The 11,368-nt window shown below is 39.4% G+C and overlaps 1 protein-coding gene across 2 annotated transcripts in view; it reads left to right on the top strand.

Annotated features, from left to right (window-relative positions):
• Positions 1–523: 523 nt before the first annotated feature.
• The window catches only part of znf609a (zinc finger protein 609a), a 126,307-nt gene continuing 115,462 nt past the window's right edge, over positions 524–11,368 (top strand). For both annotated transcript variants that reach the window (XM_062460899.1, XM_062460898.1), the window contains exon 1: positions 524–942. The gene's annotated coding sequence lies outside the window, so the exon portion shown is untranslated. The remainder of the gene's footprint in view (positions 943–11,368) is intronic.

Below are 11,368 nucleotides of genomic sequence, written 5' to 3'. Positions count from 1 at the left end.
GTATCAAGCTGGGCTTGAACAGAAATGCTCTAGTGTTTCAGTCTGAGGCTGAAACTGATGAATGAATCACGTACAGCTTCCCCCAATTGTTAACTGAGGTGATATTCAGATATATTCAGAGTTGTTCAAATAGTAAGACAGGATGCCTCTGATGGGAAACATCCAAAAGTGTGAACCTGAAATATAAATGTGATTTTGTCAAATATCCTGCATCTTAAAGAAGTTATAGAAAAATCTAATAGTTTCAAAGTGAAGTGATCTGTGTCTCTTCTGGATTTCCTCATTCAAGCAAGAGAGGATGTAAAGAATCAATAAATGTTTCATGGATTTAATCCCAAATAAGAGGGACCTGGAGACAAAACACTTTTAATTGCAGAGTGAAAAAACCGAGTTGAACAGAATGGCCTCCTGCCAACCCGTCCAAATTCCAGTTCCGTGTTTTGTCACTCTGCCGACCGCTTCCAGAGGCCCCCGTCCATTTGGATTTCCCCCCTGAATTTGCAAGTGGCTCGTTCTGCTTGTTGGTTACATTGTATCGCACCCTCAGCATTGAGAGATACAAACAACCATTAAGATATATTAGAGATTCAGCGGAATCGAGTCCAGGAATTATACTGTTGTGGAAACATGCGGAATATTGGACTTTTCTTCTCGGACTATTGAAGGATGTGATTTATATCCAACCAGGCTTGAAACTCAATCTCAATTTCCTATCGTAACCGGTATTTTTCAATTTTTGAACGGGATCTCAACGTGTGGAGGCTGCACTCGTCCACTGAATTGGTTTTCCCTTTCCAGTGCTGTTGGGTTTCTTGGGAGCACGTTGATTGATTTGTCTGTCAAATTTACCACATTTTTGGGGTTACTGAAGTATTTTACCTTTCATCTCAGGATCTATGGAGTGTACATAGAATATTCGTTGGACTGGGGTTTTCAAACAGGGTAAGTTTATCATTTTAAGTTTACACGACCAGCTAGCTAGCAAGGCTTGTATTTTGCCACACTTTAGAAACGCGGGATTGCTAGCCTGCTCGCCGCTGTGTGCTCGCTAGCCTGTAGCTAGCCGCTGCTGCGGTGTTAGCAGTAGCATGCTAGATAACTGACTCACTTTAAAGGCAAATGATGGGAAACTAGCCGACTAGCTAACGCTAGCTAGCGTAACCTAGCCAGCTAGGTATCGTTTCCCTTTTGGATTGTCCTCGCTAGCTACTCATGTCTTGCCATGGAGAAGCCCCTTTGTCTGAAGACCTAGAATATATATTTATGAGCACTAACAACACGTTAGATGTTCTGTCTTTCATTGTTAGCTCAGCAATGCTATTAGCTTTTTATTTACTTTAATTACAGTTAAATAGCAATCGTGTTGCACTGCAAGGTGTTCATTTATGTTGCTAGCTAGAGACATTTTTCAACATAGACTTCGACGAGGACGTAAGACTTGAGTCGAAAGAGTGGCCGTCAAACAGCGTTTATTAAGTGATCTAGCTTGTCTGCTGACAAGACGTTTGAGAATGGGAAATATTGTTCTTCTCTTTTCAGTGACTGTCACACTATCTGATGGATATGACCAGTAGTTTATGCTTCCACTTTACCTCATGTAAACTGGCCTGGCTAGGCAGTAGTGTGGCAGTGGCTGTCCGTCGTTCATGATCAGGACATTTCTTGTTATTATTGTAATTCAAGGGGCATGGTTATAGCTCACGAGAGGCCTAATGATGCTCAAGGTTCAATAGCTAGCTAGTTGCAACAATTCAACTTTTTGACTGTCTGACACATTTGTAGAATGTTTCAATAATTAATGAAGCAAGATAAATGTTTTAAGTAACACACAGATTTTAATGGATTATTGGATATTATTATCCATTCTCAGTGGCAGTTACCCCTTAACCCCCATGAAAACAGTGTGCTGCAGTTTGAGCCTTTCTTCAGTATTGAGGAGGGCTGTGTGTGTATAAAACAGCATGGGGCAGAGCCTATTAAGAGCTATCTCAGGCAGTTGATTTCTGACAGCTATAAAATCCTGCATGTTACGGCTAATGTATAAGGATGAGCATTATGCTCATGCCAGGTTGCAAACCGCAGTGCTGTGTTTTGCATTGGCCAAGACAAAATGATGTAGTTAGGGGCCACTGCTTTCAAACTTGTGTACAGAAGTCTGTACATAGAATATTGCTGTGTACTCACACAGATCTTCTAATGAGTGTTTTGATTGTTAGTCTCATGTATCTCAGTTCAGACCTGTGATCTTATGAAATCACTCAGTCACTGTGACACCAGTCTCCTGGTGGCCTCAGCTGATTCGAGCGTGAAGCCCTGTTGAGTCTATGTGACATGCTGCCTCTTGGCAGAGTGCCAGGAAGCCCCTGGCCACAGAGTGCTTGTCAGAGGAACTAGGAAACTCAAATTGCCCAATCTCACTGCACATCTGCTTGCTTCCATTCAGCAGGAGAGACTGATAGAAGTGTCACTTGTGTTCTGGAGTGACTAGAGTTCAGGAGAGGCCTCCTTTTGTCTTTGTTATCTAAAAGCTGCCTGTTCTATCAGGGTTTAGTGACGGCCACAAGGAGCTCTTCTGCTTTAAAACCCGGTGATAAGCCCTCTGGTGTTCTTAACCAAAATCCTCTGTTCAAAAGAATAAGTCTAATTCCCTCAATAGTTGGCTCTGAATGAGGCAAAGATTGTTCTAGATTTCGGCTCCCATGTGGGTTACCTGAGGTAGAAAAGTGTTCAGAAAATAGCAACCCAGGACTCCTGTATCTTTGAGCCATTAGTCACAGCAGATTGAATTTGGGATGAGGATGATAAATGGAACGGCAATGAAAATGATTTCTGTTGTGTTGGCCTCAAAGGTTTAGAAAGGTCCTTGTGGGCAAAGTGTTCTCACTGCAGAACCAAGGGAGGGTTGAGTGGGCTGTGCTGTGCCGCTTGTTTTCTTTGAAGTCGGAATTGAAATCTGTTTAAATATAATGGAGGTGACTGAGAAGCTTCACAAACACCTTGTCATGTCTTTGAAAGAAGGAAAACCACTTTCATGACAACAGCATTAAAGTACTCAACTCGCTGTGAGTGCAGCAGGCCACATGGATGTCTTGGGGCCTGTGACTCTTGGTTAGGGCTGGGCGGTATGGCCTAAAATGTTTATCACGGTATAATTCGTAAGCACTGACGGTATCGGTATATATCACGATATATTAGTTATTCTTAAAAATGTCATGACAATGCAATCCGCACCTCAGCGGCTAATCTACCGCACTCGGACGGATTTGGATTGGGTAACTTTGGTGAATCGCATGAGTTGAATTTTCCAAATTTTGCAGTGTTTGCCACGGAAGAGCGACTTCTCAGTAGCCTACGCGTTCAACAGTAGCCTACGTTTATGGGATCGCAAGAATTCTAGCTATAGTTAGCTCTAGCTATAAACAATTATTACATGGCTGAATACTCGATTCTGTTGGCCTACTATAAACATTTCACTATTCTAACCAACCTGGCATTGGATTTGTCAAACGCATTCTGGTAGATTCATTTTCGTGCACTTGCATGGCTTTCAGGTGGTGAAAAAGATAGTGCTAGTGTTTCCACCGTTGGCTAGCTCAATTCAACGACACAATTTACGGAGTAGGCTACTGTTTGTTGGTCGATGTCGGATAACTTGAAACCAAACAATTTCCAAACGACAGAAGTCTTATTATCAGACATCATTAACGCTTGCTTACACTTGCCAACAAAAGCAGTTTACTCATATGAATGTTTGCTTCCTCTGGAGTTGCGCTAGCTTGTTTGTTGACTTTTATTGGCTGGCACAATGCGTGCAGCGTCCATGCTGCATGTTTTTTTTTGTAAAATATACAAATTTGAACTAGCCCACTAGGCAGTAGGCCTATCACTTGACTTTTATTTTATACCAAACAGAAACACTTTACTTAATACATTTATTAATATATCGTGATATCCATGATATGGCAAAATCCATATCATGGCACAATGCAATACCGGTATACCGCCCACCCCTACTCTTGGTCTGTATTTAGCCTGGTGAAACTTGTTACTTCATTAGGCCGTCATTCAGTCTATCTTGGATTGTTTCAACAGAGAAACTTCTTTGAACAATGGGAGGCTAGAATGAGAAGTAGGGGAGTATCAAGAATCAGATCAGTTAGGATGAACGACTAGTGTGTGTGTGCTCACATGACGTGTGTGTGTGCTCACATGATGTGTGTGTGTGTGCTCACATGACTTGTTGATTTGTTTGTTCAGATGTTAGTTTATTTCCTCCAGGAACACAATGACACTTATTGGGTGTGCTTTGCCTTCGGCAAGGGCACAACCTTTGTTATCTCACATATATATTTATTATTATTTATTGTGAGAATGCTGTTAAGCATTCTCACTATTGTTTTCCTGTTTCTCTTTATTATTGTGAGAATGCTGTTAAGCATTCTCACTATTGTTTTCCTGTTTCTCTTTATTGTGAGAATGCTGTTAACCTGTTTACGCTCCTGTTTCGCCCGCGAGACAAAAATGCTGCCTCCCCCTTCCTCAGTTACGACGCACTAAATTCTAAAAAATATATTTTTTAGACGCTACACATGTTATACATCGTTGGAAAGCTACGATTCTTGTGCTTCCATTGAAATAAACCAATTCAAGATCAAGTCGCAATAGCAAGCAAAGTCAACGTCTTTTTCCGGTGAACATTCCTTCAACAATGCCAAAGAAAAAAGTTGTACTCACCCTAAGTTGTTCAAATAGGTCCAGGTGTGCAAATCATGCCATCAAAACTTGATCTGCGTAAGTCCCAAGGGTTCAAAGTATCTAACCATGTAAAGTAATTCGTCCAAATACAATGTTTTACGTTCATGAATAGCCATTATCCTTTGTTTCATTATGCAAGTTAGCCGAAGGAAGAAACAACTTGTTCACATAAAAGTGTTATTTTCTCCGATTTATCAACGGAGTATTTACAAAATGAAGGTCTCAAAATGTCCGTTGAACCCTCCCCTTTTGATTGACACCTTGTTCGACCCAATAGGAGCTTCCATGCCCCGTTGACAGCCCTCTAAAGCCAACTAGGTCTGTGCGTCCTGCCCCCCCCCCGCCCCCCCCCCCCCACACTCGTTCTAAACAAATTTCTCGAACTGGCTTCGACTGGCTCTGAAATTAGCTCGTTAGCCTTGTAGCTGACAGCTAGCTGAAAATGCCAATACCTCATTTGTATGCGTCTGTGGAGCCTTCAAAATAACAGTCGATTGCGCAATATGGTTGACAGAATCAGTGTTCTTTGTGCGCCAATCCTTGGAATCAGATAAAGCACTCCAATGTGTTCATGCTTCAGTTTTTGTGTTTCAGTATTACTAATTAGGGATTTAGCTATTATATATGATATTTCTAAGTACCAGAGATGGGCCAGAGATAACAATTATGAAAAATAATACCTTTTTATTTGACCTTGACCTTGGTTACAAAGGGTCATTTTGGAGTCTCCAAAAGACCCTTTTAGAAAATTCCTGGATGTACTCTTATAAAAACATGTGTCAAATATGAATATATTGTGGTATTATGTTTGACTTTTGATTTGAATTGGGTAAGGCTTCAACCTGTGGTCCAATTTAGTCTTCCAGATAATACCTACCACCTCTAGGCCTCTTCAGGCCTCTGTTTTCAAAACAAAATCTAGGCGGAAATAGAAATTTTCACTTTCCTTGTGTTCAAGCTTCTATTACTCAACACTAGAAGGACTGACAGGGGTCCTGACAACAGGGGACATAACTTCAGAGTGTCAGCTTTCAAAAGAGATCATTTACATGCATGTACTCCAAATGGTTCAAGAACAGCTTCCAATTTACTTTGGGTATGCTGTTTAGGCGTTTTCAGGCAAATTTAACAGGAACATGAAAAGGTTAAGCATTCTCACTATTGTTTTCCTGTTTCTCTTTATTGTGAGAATGCTGTTAAGCATTCTCACTATTGTTTTCCTGTTTCTCTTTATTGTGAGAATGCTGTTAAGCATTCTCACTATTGTTTTCCTGTTTCTCTTTATTATTATTATTATTATTGTGAGAATGCTGTTAAGCATTCTCACTATTGTTTTCCTGTTTCTCTTTATTGTGAGAATGCTGTTAAGCATTCTCACTATTGTTTTCCTGTTTCTCTTTATTATTATTATTATTATTGTGAGAATGCTGTTAAGCATTCTCACTATTGCTTTTCAACTTCTCAGTTCTTCCGCCGTTTTTTGGCCTTTAACTCGTTCTGCATACTTTAACCGATTCCTACAACTTTTGTATCAAAACGTTCAGCTCCTTCAGGAGATGATGGCTATGACTTTTGGTATTTCTCACTTTTATACTTTTTAAGACATTAAGGTTTCTGTGCAAATTATTCTCCCATTAAAAGTAATGGTAAATCCTTTCAAATCATTAAAAAGCTTCCTCCTCTTTCAAACGTAACTACTTCAGCTTACTTTCAGCTAGAGACACCATTCAACCTTTAAAATGTTCACAAGACATTCAGCTATTCCCAAATGATTCAGCTTTTTCAAATGTTCAGCCAATTTTGAATTATGACAGTTTGAAATACATTAAAATGTTTGCTCCTTCTTGATTTTTATGAATGAGCAGCAAGCAGAGTGGCACACTCTGCTGGCTGCTCTTTTTCTGATATTCAACTAATTTGTCAAACAAATTCCTCTAACGTTCATATAGTTTAACTTACAGAAACAAGTTATACCTTAAAATGTAGGAAAAATTGTCCTCTTTCAGCCAATGTAACTACTAAAGAGCTCACATTTACAGATTTTCAGCTATGAGCCTTGAAGCGAGAGCAGCCTATCAAATTCTCTCACTAACTTCAATGGAGAGGTGAGTAAAATCAGTCAGAGAAAGCAAGAAGGAACAAGATTTTGAAACTGCCGATAGAGTCGTATTTCTGACCGCACAGACATATAAAGGACATCTCTGGTTTCGGCAGAGTCTTGGGTCTCGGAAAATATCCTTATATTTTGGATTGGACGTATAGTTTTGCGTCTAGGTCAACTTGTTTGAGGTGTGGATGCTAGGTAAATGTTCGTTTTTCTCTCTGCCTAGCTCGTTAGCTATCACAGCTGCGCCATCACCGTGGCAACCAAACAAACAAGCACCAGGAAAGCAAAAGGAACACGTTTTTGAAACTGCAGGTAGAGTCGTATTTCTGACTGCACAGACATATAAAGAATATCTCTGGTTTCGGCAGAGTCTTGGGTCTCGGAAAATATCCTTATATTTTAGATTGGACGTACAGTTTTGCGTCTAGGTTATCTTGTTTGAGGTGTGGATTCTAGCTACATTTCTCTTATTCTCTGCCCTCAGCGCGTTAGCAATCATAGCTGCACCATCACCGTAACGACAGACACGCACCACTCAGTCTCTCACACAGGTGATTGGTACGTTTACTTGACCATGAGAAACACGATTACTAGCAATTGTCGATTTATGCCAATAATACGATTACTCCGTTTACATGTGTAATTATGCGATTACTCAATAAACGTGTCTACATGATTCTTTTTTATTAATCGTTGTATGCTCCACGGACAAAACTTGCACCATCATCCTTCTGCAACAAAGTGTCGCCGTGTCTTCCTGTATCGGCTCTACTGCTGTATGTTTCATTCCATCAACACATTGAATCCTACTAAGAAAGCCGAGTAAACGCACTCAATGGTAGGCTACATCTGCTACTGCTATTACTATCCCAACTATAATTTCAGCTGTTAAAACGATAATATTCTTGTTACGACTAGCTAGCCTACTTCTTCTGTTTAACAGTTCAGCTTTCAGCTTCTCCCGCATTGTAGGCTATTTTAGCTCTTAGCTTTGTTAAGATGATGCAGATGATGCAGTTCAGCTTCCACACTGCCTCTTTTGTGTCACTCACACATTTTTGAAATTCATTTCAGCTTGCGGGTATTTTCTCATTTCTCACTTTTATACTTTTTAAAATATAAAGGTTTTTGTGCAAATTATTCTCCCTTTAAAAGTAATGGTAAATCCTTTCAAATCATTGTTGGAATGCTGCTCCAGCCCCTTTCAAAAATACCTTTCGGTTGCTTTGAAGCTTCAGCTTATAACTTTCTACTAAATTTTCACTATTTTCAGCTTTTTTAGCATGGTCAGCTATCCCCATTCAGGTTTTCAGCATTCTCACTGCTGTTTCGCAGGAACAGCCGTTTCTAGTTATTGTGAGAATGCTGTTAAGCATTCTCACTATTGTTTTCCTGTTTCTCTTTATTATTATTGTGAGAATGCTGTCAAGCATTCTCACTATTGCTTTTCAACTTCTCAGTTCTTCCGCCGTTTTTTGGCCTTTAACTCGTTCTGCATACTTTAACCGATTCCTACAACTTTTGTATCAAAACGTTCAGCTCCTTCAGGAGATGATGGCTATGACTTTTGGTATTTCTCACTTTTATACTTTTTAAGACATTAAGGTTTCTGTGCAAATTATTCTCCCATTAAAAGTAATGGTAAATCCTTTCAAATCATTAAAAAGCTTCCTCCTCTTTCAAACGTAACTACTTCAGCTTACTTTCAGCTAGAGACACCATTCAACCTTTAAAATGTTCACAAGACATTCAGCTATTCCCAAATGATTCAGCTTTTTCAAATGTTCAGCCAATTTTGAATTATGACAGTTTGAAATACATTAAAATGTTTGCTCCTTCTTGATTTTTATGAATGAGCAGCAAGCAGAGTTTTTCTGATATTCAACTAATTTGTCAAACAAATTCCTCTAACGTTCATATAGTTTAACTTACAGAAACAAGTTATACCTTAAAATGTAGGAAAAATTGTCCTCTTTCAGCCAATGTAACTACTGAAGAGCTCACATTTACAGATTTTCAGCTATGAGCCTTGAAGCGAGAGCAGCCTTTCAAATTCTCTCACTAACTTCAATGGAGAGGTGAGTAAAATCAGTCAGAGAAAGCAAGAAGGAACAAGATTTTGAAACTGCCGATAGAGTCGTATTTCTGACCGCACAGACATATAAAGGACATGTCTGGTTTCGGCAGAGTCTTGGGTCTCGGAAAATATCCTTATATTTTGGATTGGACGTATAGTTTTGCGTCTAGGTCAACTTGTTTGAGGTGTGGATGCTAGGTAAATGTTCGTTTTTCTCTCTGCCTAGCTCGTTAGCTATCACAGCTGCGCCATCACCGTGGCAACCAAACAAACAAGCACCAGGAAAGCAAAAGGAACACGTTTTTGAAACTGCAGGTAGAGTCGTATTTCTGACTGCACAGATATATAAAGAATATCTCTGGTTTCGGCAGAGTCTTGGGTCTCGGAAAATATCCTTATATTTTGGATTGGACGTACAGTTTTGCGTCTAGGTTATCTTGTTTGAGGTGTGGATTCTAGCTACATTTCTCTTATTCTCTGCCCTCAGCGCGTTAGCAATCATAGCTGCACCATCACCGTAACGACAGACACGCACCACTCAGTCTCTCACACAGGTGATTGGTACGTTTACTTGACCATGAGAAACACGATTACTAGCAATTGTCGATTATGCCAATAATACGATTACTCCGTTTACATGTGTAATTAGTTATGCGATTACTCAATAAACGTGTCTACATGATTCTTTTTTATTAATCGTTGTATGCTCCACGGACAAAACTTGCACCATCATCCTTCTGCAACAAAGTGTCGCCGTGTCTTCCTGTATCGGCTCTACTGCTGTATGTTTCATTCCATCAACACATTGAATCCTACTAAGAAAGCCGAGTAAACGCACTCAATGGTAGGCTACATCTGCTACTGCTATTACTATCCCAACTATAATTTCAGCTGTTAAAACGATAATATTCTTGTTCCGACTAGCTAGCCTACTTCTTCTGTTTAACAGTTCAGCTTTCAGCTTCTCCCGCATTGTAGGCTATTTTAGCTCTTAGCTTTGTTAAGATGATGCAGATGATGCAGTTCAGCTTCCACACTGCCTCTTTTGTGTCACTCACACATTTTTGAAATTCATTTCAGCTTGCGGGTATTTTCTCATTTCTCACTTTTATACTTTTTAAAATATAAAGGTTTTTGTGCAAATTATTCTCCCTTTAAAAGTAATGGTAAATCCTTTCAAATCATTGTTGGAATGCTGCTCCAGCCCCTTTCAAAAATACCTTTCGGTTGCTTTGAAGCTTCAGCTTATAACTTTCTACTAAATTTTCACTATTTTCAGCTTTTTTAGCATGGTCAGCTATCCCCATTCAGGTTTTCAGCATTCTCACTGCTGTTTCGCAGGAACAGCCTTTTCTAGTTGTGAGAATGCTGTTAAGCATTCTCACTATTGTTTTCCTGTTTCTCTTTATTATTATTATTATTATTATATCAACTTCTTAGTTCTTCCGCCGTTTTTTGGCCTTTAACTCGTTCTGCATACTTTCACCGATTCCTACAATTTAGGTATCAAAACGTTCAGCTCCTTCAGGAGATGATGGCTATGACTTTTGGTATTTCTCACTTTTATACTTTTTAAGACATTAAGGTTTTTGTGCAAATTATTCTCCCATTAAAAGTAATGGTAAATCCTTTCAAATCATTAAAAAGCTTCCTCCTCTTTCAAACGTAACTACTTCAGCTTACTTTCAGCTAGAGACACCATTCAACCTTTAAAATGTTCACAAGACATTTAGCTATTCCCAAATGATTCAGCTTTTTCAAATGTTCAGCCAATTTTGAATTATGACAGTTTGAAATACATTAAAATGTTTGCTCCTTCTTGATTTTTATGAACGAGCAGCAAGCTCTTTTTCTGATATTCAACTAATTTGTCAAACAAATTCCTCTAACGTTCATATAGTTTAACTTACAGAAACAAGTTATACCTTAAAATGTAGGAAAAATTGTCCTCTTTCAGCCAATGTAACTACTAAAGAGCTCACATTTACAGATTTTCAGCTATGAGCCTTGAAGCGAGAGCAGCCTTTCAAATTCTCTCACTAACTTCAATGGAGAGGTGAGTAAAATCAGTCAGAGAAAGCAAGAAGGAACAAGATTTTGAAACTGCCGATAGAGTCGTATTTCTGACCGCACAGACATATAAAGGACATCTCTGGTTTCGGCAGAGTCTTGGGTCTCGGAAAATATCCTTATATTTTGGATTGGACGTATAGTTTTGCGTCTAGGTCAACTTGTTTGAGGTGTGGATGCTAGGTAAATGTTCGTTTTTCTCTCTGCCTAGCTCGTTAGCTATCACAGCTGCGCCATCACCGTGGCAACCAAACAAACAAGCACCAGGAAAGCAAAAGGAACACGTTTTTGAAACTGCAGGTAGAGTCGTATTTCTGACTGCACAGACATATAAAGAATATCTCTGGTTTCGGCAGAGT

Source organism: Osmerus eperlanus, chromosome 5 (assembly GCF_963692335.1).
Source record: "Osmerus eperlanus chromosome 5, fOsmEpe2.1, whole genome shotgun sequence".
Lineage (NCBI taxonomy): Eukaryota > Metazoa > Chordata > Actinopteri > Osmeriformes > Osmeridae > Osmerus > Osmerus eperlanus.
The sequence above is the reverse complement of the archived record's forward strand: the minus strand, read 5'-3'. Positions and strand labels throughout refer to the sequence as shown.